This window comes from Excalfactoria chinensis, chromosome 10, assembly GCF_039878825.1.
Source record: "Excalfactoria chinensis isolate bCotChi1 chromosome 10, bCotChi1.hap2, whole genome shotgun sequence".
Taxonomy (NCBI): domain Eukaryota; kingdom Metazoa; phylum Chordata; class Aves; order Galliformes; family Phasianidae; genus Excalfactoria; species Excalfactoria chinensis.
The window spans coordinates 7,142,973-7,159,998 of NC_092834.1; the positions used below are offsets into that span (position 1 = coordinate 7,142,973).

Here is a 17,026-nt window from a genome sequence, read left to right on the forward strand (position 1 = left end):
ATCGCGGCACCGGGAGGGAGGGATGGATGGATGGGGAGCCCCGCGCACACGCGCTCAGCTCCAGGTACATGGACGCGGGCTGCAAGAGAGGAGCCCCCGGGCTGCTCTGCTAACAAAGCCCCCCCCCGGCACATGCTGCGCTCAGACCTCGATAAAAAGCTGCTTAGTGATATTTTATCCTTTCCTCCTCCCTATTTCTTCTCTCTCTCTCTATTTTTCTTTTTTTTTCTTTTTCTTTTTTTATTTTATTTTTTTTTTCCTTTCTTTTTTTCCGGCTTTGGGCTTGATCCCGGCCTCCCCTTGAAGGCCAACTTGGCGATCATGCCTGCACTTTCCCTGTGAGTTCGCTGTTGCTGGGGAGGTCTGTAGGGAGGGGATCCCCAGGATGGGTCCCGCAGCCCGGTGCTCCCCTCCGGCAGCGCAGGCACAGAACCTCCCGCACCTCCACCGCGAGCCCCAGAAGTTGGACCGTAATATGTATGACAATGTCTGGCAAATAATAGGGAGGGGAAAGAAAAAAGAAAAAAAGAAAGAAAAAAAAGGAAAAAAAAAAAAAAAAACAAAAAACGAGGAAAGAAAGAAAGAAAAAAAAAAAAAGCAATTGGCAAATCTGCATTCCGTTCCCATGGCGACACAAAGCACCGCGCTCTCCGCCGAGCCGCCCCGGCACGTTTTTGCAGCCGGTGTGGGGTGAGCACCCCCGCTTGGGGTTGGAGTCCCCGGGTGCTCCGTGGGGCACTCACAGGGTATGGCCGCAGTCCCTCGTCCGGTGCCCGCGGGGACGATCTCTGCGCCCTCGGGGGCCGTGACAGCTCCGGGGCGGGGGGGATGCAGAGGGAGCCGTCCCCACCGCTTTCCCGGGGCCCTTCGCTGCCCCCGCGGTGCGGGAGAGGAGCGAGATGGGCAGGGTGCTGCCGCCCTCCCTCTGCTCGCACGTATGGGTGCGGGCGCTCGGCCCCGTCCTTTTGGCAGAGGGGAGAGGGCAGCGTCGGGGCCCGAGCCCGCACCCATCTGGGTGCAAGAGGGCGAAAAGTGGAAGCTCCGCGCAGCCGGGGGGCTCTGCACCATCCCCAGCGCAGGGCCGGCATCAGCCGCCGCAGAGACCCTTTCCAGGGCCAAAGCACCGCCGTAACCCCGTCAGGAGAAAGGATCTCAGCCTGAATTCGGCTGTACCGTGGGAAAGCAAAGTTCCGAGGAGCGCTGTTAATAGAGATTCTAATGAGGAGTCATTGGAGAAATTAAAAAGGGGCAAAGAGAGACGGCGGTGGCAGCGCTAATTCCGCAGGAAACCTCCCAGGGAAAGGCAGCGCAGGCGGGAGCGCTGGGAAGCATGAAGGCCTGGAATTAGACTATCATTTAGAAAGCGTTACTAATCTGAAGTTACAGCGGTAATTCCGTGATTTGCTGGGTCCCACACGCAGCGCCAGAATTAAAGAGACGGATTTGGTGAGAAATGTAACTCAACGGCGGCTCCGCGGCTCGGCGAGCGCCGAATGAATCATTCATTCCAAAGGCAGCCAAAGACGTGTCGTTAGGAGCCGACCTCCCTTCTCTCCGTCTGGAATATGCACGGCTCCCTGCAACCCCAGAAATCGAGGAAGGGATGGGAGGTGGGAGGAGGGAACGCGGCCCTTTCGCTCCTCCATCCCGTTGGTTATTGAATAAGAAATAATTTGGGGCTGATTTCGTGCAATATTGTGTATGTGGGGCTCTGTTCCTCTCTTTATTTCTTTTTCCCTCCCGCGTGATGGCATCGAGTCAGGTGCAAGCGTTGAGGTGGAGATGCTTTAAAACTGGAGCGAACAAAGCGAGCAAGGTGCTTGATGAATGCATTTATTCCGGAGTAATGATTTGATGGGGGATGGAAGAAAGAAACATTCAAATTCCTAATGAATGTAATTCAGGGGGAAGTGTTGGAGCGGTGGTGGAGGAGAGCTGCGTGCTGGAGTGCTGCTGCATGGCATTGCCCAGGAGGTAGTTCCGTCCCTGGCTTTTGTAGTGGCAAAAGGTGGACATTTAAAAAGGAAATCCAAGGAAAAAAAGAGTATGTGTGTGTATATATGTATATCTATACATGCGTATAATAAGTGTGTTTGTGTGTGTATATAAATACACATATATATAATTTATGAAGTAAAATGGAAGCGTGGTGATCGGGGTGTGCACGTGAACTCCCACAAAGGACGAGGCGAGCTCTGTTGCCTTGCTGTTGGATCAGGTGCTCAGGCAGCACCCTCAGCTCCCCAGTTTTCCCTCCCCGAAGCCCCCTGCTCTCAGCTGACTGTTGGGGTGTTTTGCAGGCTGTAGGGCTGGTCCGTGTATCCCAGAGCCATTCCCACAAAGCAGGCTTGATGCAGGGATGGAGCACTTTGCCCTTTATGTTCCGGGCAATAGGAGCTGTGGTCACATTTTTGCTGGGGTTTCATTCTTCATTTTCACACTGGGAGATGGCAGTTGAGGGTGCACCCATCCACACAGCAGTGCCCACCTTGCAGCCCAATGCAAGGCTTTCTGCCTTCTGATGGACCGCTGGCCCACCTCCTTTGGGCATGGGATGGGTTTTGGTGAGTGGGGCCACACCTGAAGCATCCCAGCAGCCTGCTGCCGCTTGGCCCTGTGCCCTGCTGCTGTCAGTGTCAGCCCCATCCTTGCCCCCAAATCCAGAAGGCTGGTGCCCCCATCACTTGTGGGGCGGTGCGGCGCTGCAGGCAGGGAGCAGAGGTGGCTCCCACATCCCTCCTGCTGCTGCTGGCGGTCCCTTTGCAGAGGTACAGGGTGGAGTGCGGGTGGGGTGAGGTCTCCGAGGCCGGGTGTGATGTCTTTGTTCTTCAGCAGTGCTGGGGGTGGGCAGAGGGAGATGGGGATGTAAGGATCCTCGGGGGTAATTGGAAAATGCCATTAGGGGATCAGTGCCGCAGGGCATCGCGTGCTCTATCTGTTTTATTTATTTCTCTTCTCCAAAACTTCTCCCCATGCAGCGGGATGGACTCACAGATTTGTACCCGGTGCCCAACCTGTGTGGCACGGAGTGGGTGGGGATGGGGCTGCCCGGTGCCTGCTGCTCCAACAAGCTACTCTGAATGGAGGCAGGGCCGCTCAGTTATGGATGAGATCCCATCAATGGGCATTTTTTGTGGAATTGCCTGGCGATGGCTGGTGTGGAGCTGGAGGCCTGGCTCTGTTGCTCCTTTTGTCTCCCTGATTCATTGCGTGCTGCCTGCACCCACCTGGCCCTGTGTCCTGGCTCTGTCTGTGCCATGGGGCTGTGCTGGAGGCCCTGCCCATGTCTGAAGCATACAGCTCCCATCCCCTCAGGGCAGGGCTCTCTGTTGGGTGCCAGGTGCTAATTTGGCACCGGCAGCTCCTCAGAGCTGTGAGCACAAAGGTGTTTGCATCTCACACGTGTTGTAGGTTCCACGTGTCACCGGGGCGCTTTGTCACCCCAAATCCTCACGAGCTGTTGGGGTTGGTGGTGTGAGATGGGGACATTGCCACCTGTGCCAGCTTCCCTCTGCCACTCTGCCCAGGTTGATTTGCTGCTTTGTAGCATTTCTTGCCCCAGAACACATTGGCAGAAGAGGGGTGTGCAGGGTGGGGACAGAGCTCTGGGTGCCACATCTGTGTTTGTTCAGCAGCTCAGGTTGGGTTTAGGGGCGTTCGCCTGCACAGCTCAGGAATGGGGGGTGAAAAAAGAAAACGGGCTGGGGAGGAAAGCACACAGTCTCTGTCAGTTAGCTGTCTCTTGGAAACTCGGATTGCTGTTCCTATAGAGGCTTTCTCTTTTCCTTCGCCCTGGTCTGGCCTTAAGTACCACTTTAAGTGGGCTTTGCTCATTCACATCCAGGCTCCTTAGAGCAATTGAGCCCGCGGGGGTTTGAAAAGAAGGGACAGTCCCTCAATGGCAGGACCTTGGGCCAGGCTAATTGGTTTTGGTTCAAGGGGATACTGGATTTGTGAAAAGCCCGAAGCCATCTTTCCCACGCCAAATCCCAGCCCTTTAGAGGGGGAAGTGTGGGGTGCCAGGTGGGGAAGGAGCTGAAAGAAGGGTGATGTGCTCGGAGCTCCGTCACTACCCCGACACCCACCAGCCTCTGCAGGGATGGGCACCCCGTGGTAGCACAGGGATGTGGGTCCCTGCTCCATTGGGATGGGTCCCTGCTCCATAGCACCATCCTGCTTTCATTAAACCTTGGCTTCAAGGCTGCCACAGAGATGCTGGGAGGAGCAGAAGGATGGGACTTGGGGAAAGCTGGCAGCACCGAATTGCATGCGTGCATGTCTTTCATGTCTCATTTTGGTTTGGGATTTTATTTTATTCCCCCTTACGCTGAATCTCTCTGGCACCATCCCAGCAGTCCCATGACCTTTACTCTCCCAGATCCATAAAAATCACTTAATTATTGGGCCGAAAATCAAGGCTTGGAAACAAAGCCAGCTTATGGGACCATCATTTCTTGATGTATTTCCTGCGAGGACATATTTCTGGGCACCTTCAGAGCCGTGTGCGCAGCGTGTTGGATATGAGATATCAAGGCATTATTTATTGAGGAAGTCTTCACACTCCCTCATCTGTTATAATTAACTGATGACATTTTTTCTAAGGTTCAAAATATGGTGAAAAAGTATAATTAGCGCGAAGCTGCGGCACTGCATTAAAATGTCTCCTATAGTTAATGTAAGATCGTGCTGCTATTTATTATAGGAGGGGTCGGCTCTGACCTCTGTGTTGCCTAACACTTTTTATTGTAAAGATTGTTGAACTTTTTTTTTCTCTCTTTTTGAGACCCTCTGACACTCCCATTGTTTGCTGCGGGCCCTTGAAATTCGGCGGGGGGAAGCTGTTCGGCGGAGAGCGATGCCTATTCTTTGTCCCCTAAATTCCTTTCAGGTTTAGCTGAATTATGAATCATTCAGAATCGCAATTTCCCTTCAGTTGCCTCTTTGAGGCAGGGGGAAGAAAAATAAATGTGTTGTTTCTCCGGAATAATAATCACAACAAACCAAGAGCGCGGTGCCCTGGCACGGCTGGGTTGGATGGAAGAACCATCGCGACCGCCTTTAGGAGCCCCCTCCGCATCCAACCGATCCGTGCCCCGATCTCCCGGCACCAAACTCGATGCTGGGAAGAAAAGAAATTGCATTTGTGTGCATGGGTCCTGCCAGCCCCAGCGGTTCGCCTTCCTGCACCGCCGACCCCGGGAGAGCAGCCTTCTGCCGCTGCCAGATAACATTAGCTCTGTATTTCATAGTGGCAGAAATCTGTGCCGAGGCTCCGGGCTCGAAATCCCTCTCCCCACGATGAGCATGAGGAGGAGGGAGGGGAATTCGCTACACTTGCGTACAATTGGGTTGGGTGGGTTTGGGTTTTTTTTTTCTTGCTTTTTTTTTTTTTTTTTCTTTTTGCTTATATAAACAATGTATTATTTATTAGGCATAAATAATACATTTTCTGTATGTTTAGAATGCACGTGATTTCTGCCGATTAAAAATGTACAGGGTTTATGGCACCGAACCAAGCACTCGCAGGTCGGGGCGCGCGACTGCGCTTTGGCCGTGGCATGTAATTCAGCCTCTGCTGCCCGTGCCCATCTCGGGCTGCAGTGACTCGGTCACAGCCTATTTATAGCTCACTCCCTCCTTCCCTGGTCGGGGTAGATGCACGGCGAGGTGGAACTGAGGTTGCACGGACAGCCGTAAATTGAGCATTTCCTAACTTGTGAAGTGCTTGACCACGGAGTTCAAACGAGGCCTTTTCAGGGCTGGGTTTCTGCATGTGGCATTAACGGCGTTGGTAGGGGATGAAAAATGCAGGCGTAGAGAAGCCATAGAACAGCGGAGCCCAATCGGACTATTGAAAGTGCTCTTTGAATAGGTGGGGGAGTCAACAGAGCCTACACTTGATCTGAGCTCAATGGCCAAGAAGATGTCTCCAAGCTGAAAGGGGGAAGCCTTTGTTCTGCCAGCACCAGCCACGATGTTTTCTTTGCCTTTGGTTTTGCCTTGTTCGCTCCTAGGGAGGTTTGGGCTCCTTCTCTTGAGGAATCTTCATTGTGTTCACTGAAATTGCACTTGGGTAAGGTGGTGTGGCCTTAGGAGGGTGCACACGCGTGTGCTCCCGGCGTCACACCTCCCGACGTGCTCTGCCTGGGTCCTCCTTCCCATGGAGCACATGTTGGAGGGAAAACAGAGGCCTTTGTGCGTTATATGGGAGTTCTTGTACCTTCTTTTTTTTTTTTTTTTAACTGATGGAAGAATTTTCTCCACTTTCCTTGGGAGCTGATGGTATGCAATGCAGGTTTATCTTTGCTGGAGATGACTTTCTTTTTCCTTTTCTTTGTTTCCTGGGAATTCTCTCCATTCTGCCTTGCAGTATCCGTGAGGACACGTTTAGATCTCTCTGTTTTACATCAGAGGCCTCCAGCCATTTTTGCCTTGTGGGTTCCTGCAGCCTGGTACCCTACAGGGGCTGCTCCTGTGCTGGCACAGTGTCTATCCACATTGGGGTTTCCATTGTGCGGGTACTGCCCGGTGTTTCATGAGCATCTTCTTCATAACTTTCCCCCTCTCTCCCACATCTCAGTTCAGCAAAGGGCCTGTCTATCTGGATGCAGGCAATAAACGTCTGTTCTCACTCTGACTTCTGTTAATGAGATAGAGACAGGTAAGCATCACACATACCAACTTTCCTGCTCTCAGCAACATCAAGGAAACGGTGACAAGCTATTAATGGAAAGTGATGGTCTGGGTGCTAATTAGTGCTTCCTTTTCAACTTTTACCTCCATGTCTCCGCGATGCCCATCCCAGCCTCTCCTTTCTCCTTGCATCCCTTTGTTTCCAGCACGTTCCTTGTTCACCACACACATCCCATCTCAAAGGAGATTCTCTGTTTTTTTTCCTACCAATTGCTTGCTGCATCTCTTCATTCTCTTTTAGTACCATTTTTTTTTCCCCCTTGGTAATTGCAGCCAGTACCTTCTTTCTCCAAAAAAAAGAGCATGATACTGTGGTGGGGTCTGAGACCTTGGGGACTGGGCCATGCAAAGTTGGTCGTGAGTTTCTCATCTTCATCACCGGGCTGTGATATCTGCTTATGGCACTGGTGCATGGGGTCACAGTACCCTGGGGATGTGAGGTCAGAGTTCTGTCCCCTCTTCTCACAGGTAACACTATGGGGAGTCCCCCAGCAGCTCTGAGGTCCTGGTCACAGAGCAATTAGTATTTAAAGCAGATCCAGTGGTGATGCCCAGAGACAGAACAGGATGGCTCTCTGCTGTGTGAGCCTGTGTGAAATGACAGCTTCTGCTAAATCCTAAGTGCTCTCACTTGCCACCAGGCCCAGAAGGGGCTCTTTTTTTTCCATCTCCACCTCAATCCCTGCTGCTGCAGCAGTGTGATGCCTGGCCTCAGCCTGGTGCCCACTCTCTCCCACACCTGTCTCCTGGGCTCTCTGGCTTCCCTGAGGACCCAACCATCCCCTCCTCACTGTTTTTGCACGGGCTGTGCTTTTCCTGCTGCCAGGCACATCCCACAGAGCCGCCTAATCTGCCCCTGTCATTCCCAGTCACAGGCTCAGCACACACCGTAGCTTTGTGGGGAACGCTCACAGGGCATCTCTGGTTTGCATATTAGCTAATTAATTTTCATGACCAAACGATGCTGCCTGGTCTCCTGTTTATGCTCCTTGCCGCTCCCCTCTCCTTGCTGACACACACACGAGACGACACATCTCCTCCGAACGTCAGCATCCTCCTGCAGCCTTGAGATGCGAGTGGTTATTCTGTTGGCTTGTCAAACGCGGGTTTCCCAGCTTCATGGTACACAGGGGCCCCCTGTTTCACATTTGCTGATTCTTATTAGACCCAGCGCGTGAGGGCCCCGTCTCTCCCAGCAAAGCACCGCGCTACATCCCATCCATAAATCCAAGCCTGGAACAAAGCCTCCTCTACCCTGCCCCATATTTCTACCCAGCCTGCCCGCTTTCCCCTCTCTCTCCCTTTCTCTTTCTCTCCCCCTCTCCCATGCTGAAGGTTTCCTAGTGCCAGGGAGATATGATAATTCTTGTGAAGAGAGCATGAAATGCCTCTGCTCTTTGTGTCTGTTTAATTCAATGAGAATCCCAGCCCCAGATGTCATGAATGGTGGGCTTTGTGCTGGCCCTTCCTAAGCCCTAACCGCCAGCCCTGCTCTCTGTCTTTCTTGTTTCCCACCACTGGATACTGATTAACAAACTAAATTATTTTTCCTCCCTAATGATGTTTTCCCACTTTGCCCACCAGGCTGGAAGAAGCCACGGGGAGGAAAGAGTTTGTGCAAAGGATGAGATAGCCAGGGAGAAAATTAAAGAGACAGTGTTGCTCTCTGGGCTCTGGCAGTGCAGGTCCGCTCCGCTTTATTTCCTTATTAGAGGACGTGGTCGTGTCTGGCTGTATTTTATGTGGCCGTGTGTATTTCAGCTGAGGGGACGGGCTCAAAAGCATCTGCACAAGGTATACTCTGAAGCATGCCAAGGTCCATAACTCACTCGACGCAATTGTGTGCATGAGTTTGCAGGGTTCCAAATTTAAGGTCTCTTTTCCAGCCCTTTTCTTCGTGAGCGGTGTTTGGTAATTACTTGACATCCATCCATACCTGTAGGAGCCACTTTCTAATTGAGACAAATTCTCTTTTCCTTAATCAGAGCTGACTGCGAGTTCATGGAGCGGGATGCCTTGGGAAGGGATGGGACGTCTCCATCTGTGCGAGGAGAGGTGAGTCCCTGGGAGTCATACTGAAGGACTGAGTCCCTCTGTGCAATGGGAGAGCAGCTCTTTGACCTGATCCCTCCCTCCCACAGCCAAATTTCCCAGTGAGGCTATTGAACCAGGGCCAGTTGTTAGCTGCTGCTAGAGATGGCCAGCGGTGATTACCCAGTGAGCCTGTATGGAGCTGGAGGCAAACAGCCAAGGTGGACTGTGCAAAGCCTACCTGCTTTCCAGAGCCTAGCAGTGCTCTTTGCCACACACCAAGGCTGCGGCCAGCAAACACCCTCCTGGAACTGGGAAAGAGGGTGGGTGCAAACCTGTGCAAGCAAGGAAAGCAGTAGGGAGGAAGAAATCCTTACAGCAAAAACAGGTTGGAGTGGTGTAGTTGGGAGGTGGTGTGAGAGGTGCAGCTGGGAGTCATTCAGGTGGGCAGTTGGTTTGGCATTTCGCTTTTGTTTGTTGTTCCTCGGTTTAGATGCAGGCAGGAAGAATAAGCAGAGAAAAGGGTGTTGCTTGTCTGCACCCACCAAGCACAGCCACTGCATACACCTCCTTGTGTACGGCCTTTGCTTCCCACCGCAGTCACATCTGACCCTTATTACTTCTGCAAGGTAGAACAAGGCAGGAAAAATGGCTGTGCAGTGAGTTTCTTCATGCGCCAGGATTTATTAAGAACAATAGGGGAAATCAATCCATCTATGTAGAATACATCGCAGGCTGCAATGGGATAAAGCATTTATTCCGCTCTTGAAGGGTAGAGCTATAACTCATGGGAGGCAAAACCCTTAGTGCTCCGGAGTCCCTTCCCTTCATGTGTGCAAAGAAATGCTTTAGCCCATGGCAACCTACCCGCTATTGAATTTGTGTGGAGGATCTGCTGCCCTTCCCCTCTGCCGGCCCCTTTTTGGAAGGCAAGTCACTCATTAAAACACACCTCTGGAAAATGAAGGGGCTGTCTGTTCAAAAGCATCTCTTCATCTTGGCTTTATTTAAAACAGAAGAGGAGAGAATAGAAATGTCTTGGTGACGTAAAAGCAACCCCCCACCAATTTGGAACGGAGAGATTAAACCAGTGCAGGTTTTGCTGCAACTTTCTGCTGATGCCCAAGGACCAGGCACAGCAATTACAGCGGAGAGGGACAGGTTGGGCATTGTAGCAAAGCAAGCTCATGCCAGGGAGAGCTGTGCACTGTGGCTGAGTGTGTCCAATGCTGGCTAGCTACATGTGTGTCTCTGTGTGTAAGCACTACCCTGTATCCGGCTCTCCAGCTCGCAGTAGACGGCATGCAGTGCAAAGACTGGAGCAGTAGTTAGCAGGGGCAAAAGGTGACTGGGATTTGTTATAATCTTTCTGGGTGTGTGAGAGTGTGAAAGAGGGGAGGGGGGGAAGGGGCATTAATAGTGAAATGGTATTTTCACTAAGCCTATTTTCACTGGGTCTAATCTATCTTGTGGGAAGAGGATCTCTTCAATAGGGCAGACCCAGTGAGGCTCATGAGCTGTTTGGAGGGGGTCTGGAGAGCTGAGGAGCACTGGCAGGGGGAGGCGTAGCAATTGAGCGGACACATGTCAGACGGTCTTCCTCAGCAGAGATGACTTGGTAGGTAGCGTGCTGTTGGGCAGATGGGGTTAATTCTTACACCCAAATCAAAAGGCGACCGAGGGGGGAATGTTTTATTAATGAAAGCAGCCCTTTGTGAGTATTCCTCCTGAGGCACGTTCCCTCCACCCGCTGCCTTCCCCCCTGGCTGCTGTCTGGCCCCACGTCTTGCTCAGTACCTGCTCAGCTGCCACTCACCCACTGATGGGTTTCATCAAGAAGTGTCTCTGCATGTCTGAGTCCTGGGCCTGGGTGAGCAAGACCATGCAGGAGGAGGGACAAGTCTATTGGCTTAGCCAGCATGAAGAAAGAGATGTGCCATGGACAGCAGAGCTTGAGCTCTCACAGGTTGTATGCCAGCCTATAGCTTGCTGCACGGTCACCTTTCAGTGACATCCAAGATTGAGAGACACCATGGTTTGCAGAGCACAAGGAAAAATGCAGGTCAAAAGTGGGCATCTCAGAGGGTAGGGATGAAGGGGACAACTAGAGTTGGGTTGGGGATGTTTGGAATGCCCCCTTCCCATTCAACTGCCTCACTCTCCATCCAAGGAATGGTCCCTAGGGAAAGGGCAGAGGAGCTGTTTCCATGCTCTAGAAAGCATTGCTGCCCACTTCCTTGGGGGCACTGGGCAGCTTGCTGTGCCAAAGGACGGGGTTGTGTGAGGGGGAAGGGCTGCGAGCAGAGGTTATTTCTGTCGCTTTGTTAAAAATAAAACAAAAGCTGTTTTATGACAACTGATTCGGAAGAAGGAAGAAGCGGAGCTCAATTCCCAGAGCGCCTTTTAGAAAGGCTCTGCATGCGCGCGCGCGCGTTGTACGTGTGTCAGAACAGAGCACCCAAGGAAGGCCAGGTCGGGAAACCTCGCATGGAAGCGGGGAAGAGACCCCGATGCATGGCTGCTTCCCTGAGGGAACCCCCGCAGGGCTAATGTTTGATCTGAGGCTCGGCTGTACTCCTCTGAAACCTTGGGATGTCAGGAGCTCAAAGGGAGCCTGGGACAGAAGAGGATGCTATTTGCATTTTCCTATGAATGCATCTATTTGTATAAATATGGTGTCTCTGTGCATGCGCACACCCCCCCTGTGCATGCATTTGTTTGAAGAGCAACACGCTGTCCCCGTAGTGTTCTCCGCTTAGGGCCAGAATTGGTTGGTCTGAAATTCAGGCTGTTCCTGGAGGAGCTGTAACTCCCCTCCCTGCTCCAAATCCAGCGCTGCCTACAGACACAGGAGTCCCGAGAAGTTTTGCCGTGCGGTAGCAGAGTTTCATTGTGGAGGATTGTGACTCCCCCCTTTCAAATTTGCACAGACATCAAAAGAGTCTGGAAGGTTCAAACAGATCACAATGTAATCAAAATGCCAAGCCACCGTCTGTTTCTGCCTTTGGGTTGACAAGCAGGATTAGCACCCAAGGGAAGCAGGGTGTAATAGTGTTTCACGGGCACTGTGAACAGCCCAGAAGTGCACGGAGTACAGAAAGGTTAGCCGAAGGGCAGGTCTAGCTACAGATGCATGGTTGGGGGGTGGATTTTAAAGCAAGGAGCTGTATGTGTACAACCTCCATGGATATTTCCTTTAGCAGAAGCAGGACTGTCCTGTGTATGGCTACGTCATTCTGGAGGCAGTTTAAGCTCAACTCGAGAATGCCAGTCTTGGCCTGGAATACAAGAGGAGCAATGAGCAGCAGAAGCGGTTGACCTATAGTGCTGTCATGATAATGGTGGGGCTTTCCATGTAGACAACGCCAGAGTGGAGCAGCCAGCCTGCCATCCCTTATGTTACACTGTCTAACCGAGATGTACAACACAGCTTGTCTGCGTGTGGCTGTAATCGCCCTCTTGCCCGGGTAATGCGTGCTCTGGTTCTCAGCGGAGTCGTGGAGCAGATGCCAAATTTTCAATGTGTGTCATGTGCCTATTTTGCCATGCAAATAGCCCCATCTTGGCTAAAGACACATGAAATGCTTCCCAAACACTGCTTTTATGTCAGTAATTGCTATAGCCATCCTGAGGACAGCCCATGACCACGGATGAGAGTTCCTCATTCCGTGTCTGGTGTTGCTCGCTTGGACAACCAAACAACACCAATGTTTCTATTGTGAAGTTCCCATTAAATGGGAAACACCAGGTGTAGCTTTGTCTGCGCCGTCTATATGACTTTGCCTTTTCCTTTCATAACAGATTTTGTTTTAAGCTTGTCTTAAATTGATGTTTAGGAAGGTTGTGTGTCCTTTAGTGGTGCCTCTGCAGTTTCAGTTCAGGATTTATACTGTTTCAGAGAGGAGAAAGGCAGGATCCTTTCAGTACCTCTAAAGGGGCTGTGAGAAAGGAGGCTGACTTTTTAGCAGGATCTCTTGTGACAGGACAAGGGGAAATGGTTTCAAAGTACAAGAGAGAAGATTTATGGATATAAGGAGGAGATTTTTTACCATGAAGACAGTGAAGCACCGGCACAGGTTGCCCAGGGAGGTGGTGGGTGCCCCATCCCTACAGACACTGCAGGTCAGGCTGGACGGGGCTCTGAGCACCTGATCAGCTGTAGGTGTTTCTGTTTAGTGTGGGGGAATTGGACCAGATGGCCTTGGAGGGTCCCTTCCAACTCAAACAGTTCTATGGTTCACTCTCTGGTGTCTGGGCAGGCCTTGGTTGCCCTCATGGCTCCAAACATGGGACCTGCCTAGTGCGACAGGCATAGCGAGAGCACAGCCGCTGCAGTGGTCAGGCACACATGGCAATGCGTGCTGCCTCGTGAAGGAGAGCTGTACTGCAGGGATTCTCCCCATGGCGCTGGGGTAAAGCTCCACAGTTGGCGTGGCAGATGAACGGCCTGGCTAAGATGGCCGCCTGCCCTGCCTGTGGGCACACTCAGGCCTGTGATGGCGTCTCCTTGTCTCCCTTTGTCTTCAGGGCAGCAGCATGGCTGCCCATGCTTCCAGGCCCCATGTGCCAGCTACTGGGCAGAGGGCAGCCCACCGGGGCAGGCCCTGAGGTAGCGTGGGCCCTGGCGGCCATTTTGAGGGAGGCGAGCGCTGCTTGTAAGATGGCCGCATGGGCATGAGGTGGGGTGCAGCGCTGCCTCGTCTTCACCACGCTGCCTCCCTCACGCCGTCCCCTCCTTATCTTGCTAATTACCAATGAAGGCAGAACAATAACGGGAGCTGGCATGCCCCAGTTCTTTCTCTGCCACCTCCTTCCTCGGGCGGAAAATCTGCACACACACACACACACACACATATACGCACACCCCCGCCCGCCAGCCCCTCTGTGATATTAATTGAATTAACATACTTCCTAATTTGCCCTGTGTTTTCCGCGCGCCGTCTCCCAGCCGCCTCGTCATGGCTTATCCAACTGGTGGGGAAGGAGCGGGCGCGCATTCTTCCCCCTCTGCTCGTTTGGTTGTATGCGAAAAATCCTTAATGACATATAAAAGGGGTGGCGTGGGGGTGGGGATGGCGGGACAATAGCCCATGAGGGATTTGGCAGGAGACGTGCAATATTTACCGAGATAGACCATCCTTGCTGTCGTTTTGTTGGTGGATTACGATGGCCGTTTTCCCCGCGTTCCTCCATTTATTTATTTTTCCGATGGCGGGGGGGACGCGTTGGCACGCCGCTGCTTTGTGTGCCTTGCTTCACCTATGAAAAGGACACATTAAGGTGTTTCCATAAACCCCTGGATGACAAAGAAAGCGCCTTTCTGCTCGGCTTGTAGGCAACAATGACAGAAGCCTTTAAAACCATGATTTTCACCCCCCCCCTCGCCCCCCCCCCAACGATTGCAGAAGGCTTCCCCTAAAAGGAACTTAAATACATATCATTAAATCTAAAGCACTAAGCTCTGCTCCTGCTAACTATGCCATGCTTTTTGTTTCTGATAGTATTTGTCCATTGCGGAGCGCGAGTGAAGGATGCGGAGCCTCCCCCGCCTTCCTCCCTTTGTTTAAATGACAAAATGTTTCAATGTTTTTGTTTAGAAAATAAACCTCGGTGGGTCGTTTTTTTTATTTTATTTTATTATTATTATTATTAATATTTCCCCCCCCCAGCTTTTATTTTTATTTTGCATTTATCTTGGCTTGAAATCCAGGCTCCTCCTCTTCCCAGATCATGGGAATCCATGTTCCTCGTGATCGCTTTTCCCTCCTTTATCTAAAAACACAATGTGATTTTATAGCATTACTCTGAAAACATACCAATAATATTTTGAATTTGAGTATTTGGGGCTTCAGGATATTGCAATTTTTACTTATTTATTTTATTATTTTTTTTTATAAGCGACGAATGAAAAGCGACGATTTAAGTGTGTAATGCACAATACAGATGCCATGCATTGTAAATACATTTCAGGGGCATAAAATCCAACACAGAGAGCCGGTGTTCCACGAAAGCCGGGAGTCCAAAAATAACTGTAAAAATGAATTGTCTGTCAGGATGAATCTCTCAGATCCTAGCCAATATTTGCGGGGTTACAGAATACAACTGGGTTACTTATTGGCATAAATATCTCATTTTAAAATGCTGATGACAAACTAAAAGGAAAAAAAAAAAAAAAAAAAAAGAGGTGAAGGAGATATTTGACTGATTATTGGATACCGTGGATTCCCCGCATTTAATTTCATACTTACACGCTATTTGCTTATCCCATGTTTATGGGTATGCGCTTTAGCTTCGTATAAATCTCTCCTGTCTGTCTGTCTCGCCGTGTTCTTTTCTCTTCTGCTATCCCATCTGCTTCTCGTGGTCCTTCTCCTGAAACCACATCGCAGGATCCGATGGGGATAATGGGAATCCGCCTCTGGTCTCTATCATAAACATGCCAACGTGGGCTATTGTGTCGGGAGCCGGCGGTCACCAGATGGTGCTTGGTTGCCCAGGGTATGTGTCACTGGGTTTGGTCTCTCTGTAAGCCAACAAGCCTTGCAATGTTGTATCCCCCCAAGATCTACCCACTCTAGTTAGAGATGATGTAGGGACCATTGGGTGATGTACTCCAGAGAGGAGATACTTCTGGGAGCATTCGGCTCTTTGCAGATAGGAGCTGCCCTTGCAGAGCTGAGATTTGTTAATTCCCGTGCTCAGCTGTGTTCACCCTGTCTGCATTCATGGGAAGGAAAATTAGCGTGTTTGCTTTTGTAGGACTAAATGCTGTCCTCATGCAAAAAGAAAAAGACAAAAGGAGTTCATGCCCGTTTGAGCAGACATCTCCCCTTGCTAGCTGTAGGCACCAGGCTTGGGAAGACAGCACAGAGATACCTCTATATCAGTGGGGTGCAGACAAAATCAAGATAACTCCTCTTTCTTGGGCTGCCAGACAGCTCTTGAGTGTTCACAAATAGACCCCGCTTGTGTGGGTATTGTGGAGAGCAGCTGAGGTATGGGGCTTACCCCATGAAAAAATGCTCAGTGGGTCCAGCCAGGAGAAACTTAGGGTCAAATCCGGCTCTTCATTTGGTGCCTGCACGTCCTCGTGAGGTCCTGGACATTGTTGTGCATGTGAGCTGCAGAGTGGGAATTAATGCAGAAATAAAGATTGAAAATAAAAACACTGAACACAGACAGATGGAGAGAGCCTGGCATAATTACATTTAGTGGAGGGCCGCCATGAATGAAACCAATTAAAGGAGAAGCGATGCTTGTATGAGGGAGAGGGGGGGAAGACCTCTCTGTATCTTTCTCAGGCATCCACTGTCCGGTGGGGGTGAGTCCCTGGGTCATGAGCGAGCTTCTGCATGCTTAGCGGGACTTTGCTTATCTGCTAGGGTGAAAAAGAAGGAAATGGGAAATGTAGGACGCTGGCAGGGCAGGAGCTGGCTTGCAGCCAGCCCCAGCCTCATGGTCCCCATTGTCTCATGGCTTTAATGCGTGCCTAGAAATCCAGTATTTAGGATTCAGGTTGCCATTGTAAAGAAGAAAGGTCGTGCTCAGCGCCGCTTGGCGTGGATTCCTCAGGCAGCTCTTTTGCCTGCGTGCCCTGTGCCGGGGCTGGCTTGGCAGAAAGACTTGGGTTAGGAGTGTGCGGGCTGCTGCCGCGTGGCCACGGTTGCTCTGTGCTTTGTGGGGGGTAGAGGAGAATGTCCAGGAAGCCACAGAAGGTGCAAGGCATCAGGGCAGGTTTGCACAGGCTGAGTGTGCCTTATGGATGAGCTTGGCTGAGCACCTAGCAAGCCACAGTCGCTTCAGGGCCCCAGAAATAGCTGTTTTCTATCCTTCCTCCCCTCTCTTGCCATTCTGTTCTCTCGGGTGGATGCCTTCTGGGTAGAACAGCAGCTGGCAAGGCTTGGCCAGAATGGCTCTCAGGGGCATTATCACAAGGCTTGGGATTTGGGGTGTTTGTTGCAAAACCACAGCACCTGGAATCAAGGGCTGCTTGGAAGCTTCAGTCTCGATTAAAAAGAATCAAATGGTGCTAATGAGAAACGGGTTTATGGGCATCATTATTACAGGGAAAACTCTGGAAACAAGACAAAGGCACGTTTGGGCCTGGAATTGCCAATCTGAAGAGAGGTTCTCTATCTCCTTGTTTTTTGGGTTTTTTTTTTTGAGTCAGCCTTAGCAATTTTGGGTAGTCATATTGCTGGTATTCAAAGTTGGAGGATGGAAGTGTAGGATACTTCATAATATCAAACAGGGTGTGAAGGAGAGCCTGACAAATCCAAGCACTGTGGTTTACATCGGGTTG

General features: G+C 51.1%; 1 long non-coding RNA gene across 3 annotated transcripts in view; it reads left to right on the plus strand.

Annotated features, from left to right (window-relative positions):
- LOC140256550 (uncharacterized) overlaps nt 1–17,026 on the plus strand; it is a 39,333-nt gene that overhangs the window by 7,280 nt on the left and 15,027 nt on the right. For all 3 annotated transcript variants that reach the window (XR_011904805.1, XR_011904806.1, XR_011904804.1), the window contains one exon: nt 8,679–8,748. This is a non-coding gene — a long non-coding RNA (uncharacterized lncRNA). The remainder of the gene's footprint in view (nt 1–8,678; nt 8,749–17,026) is intronic.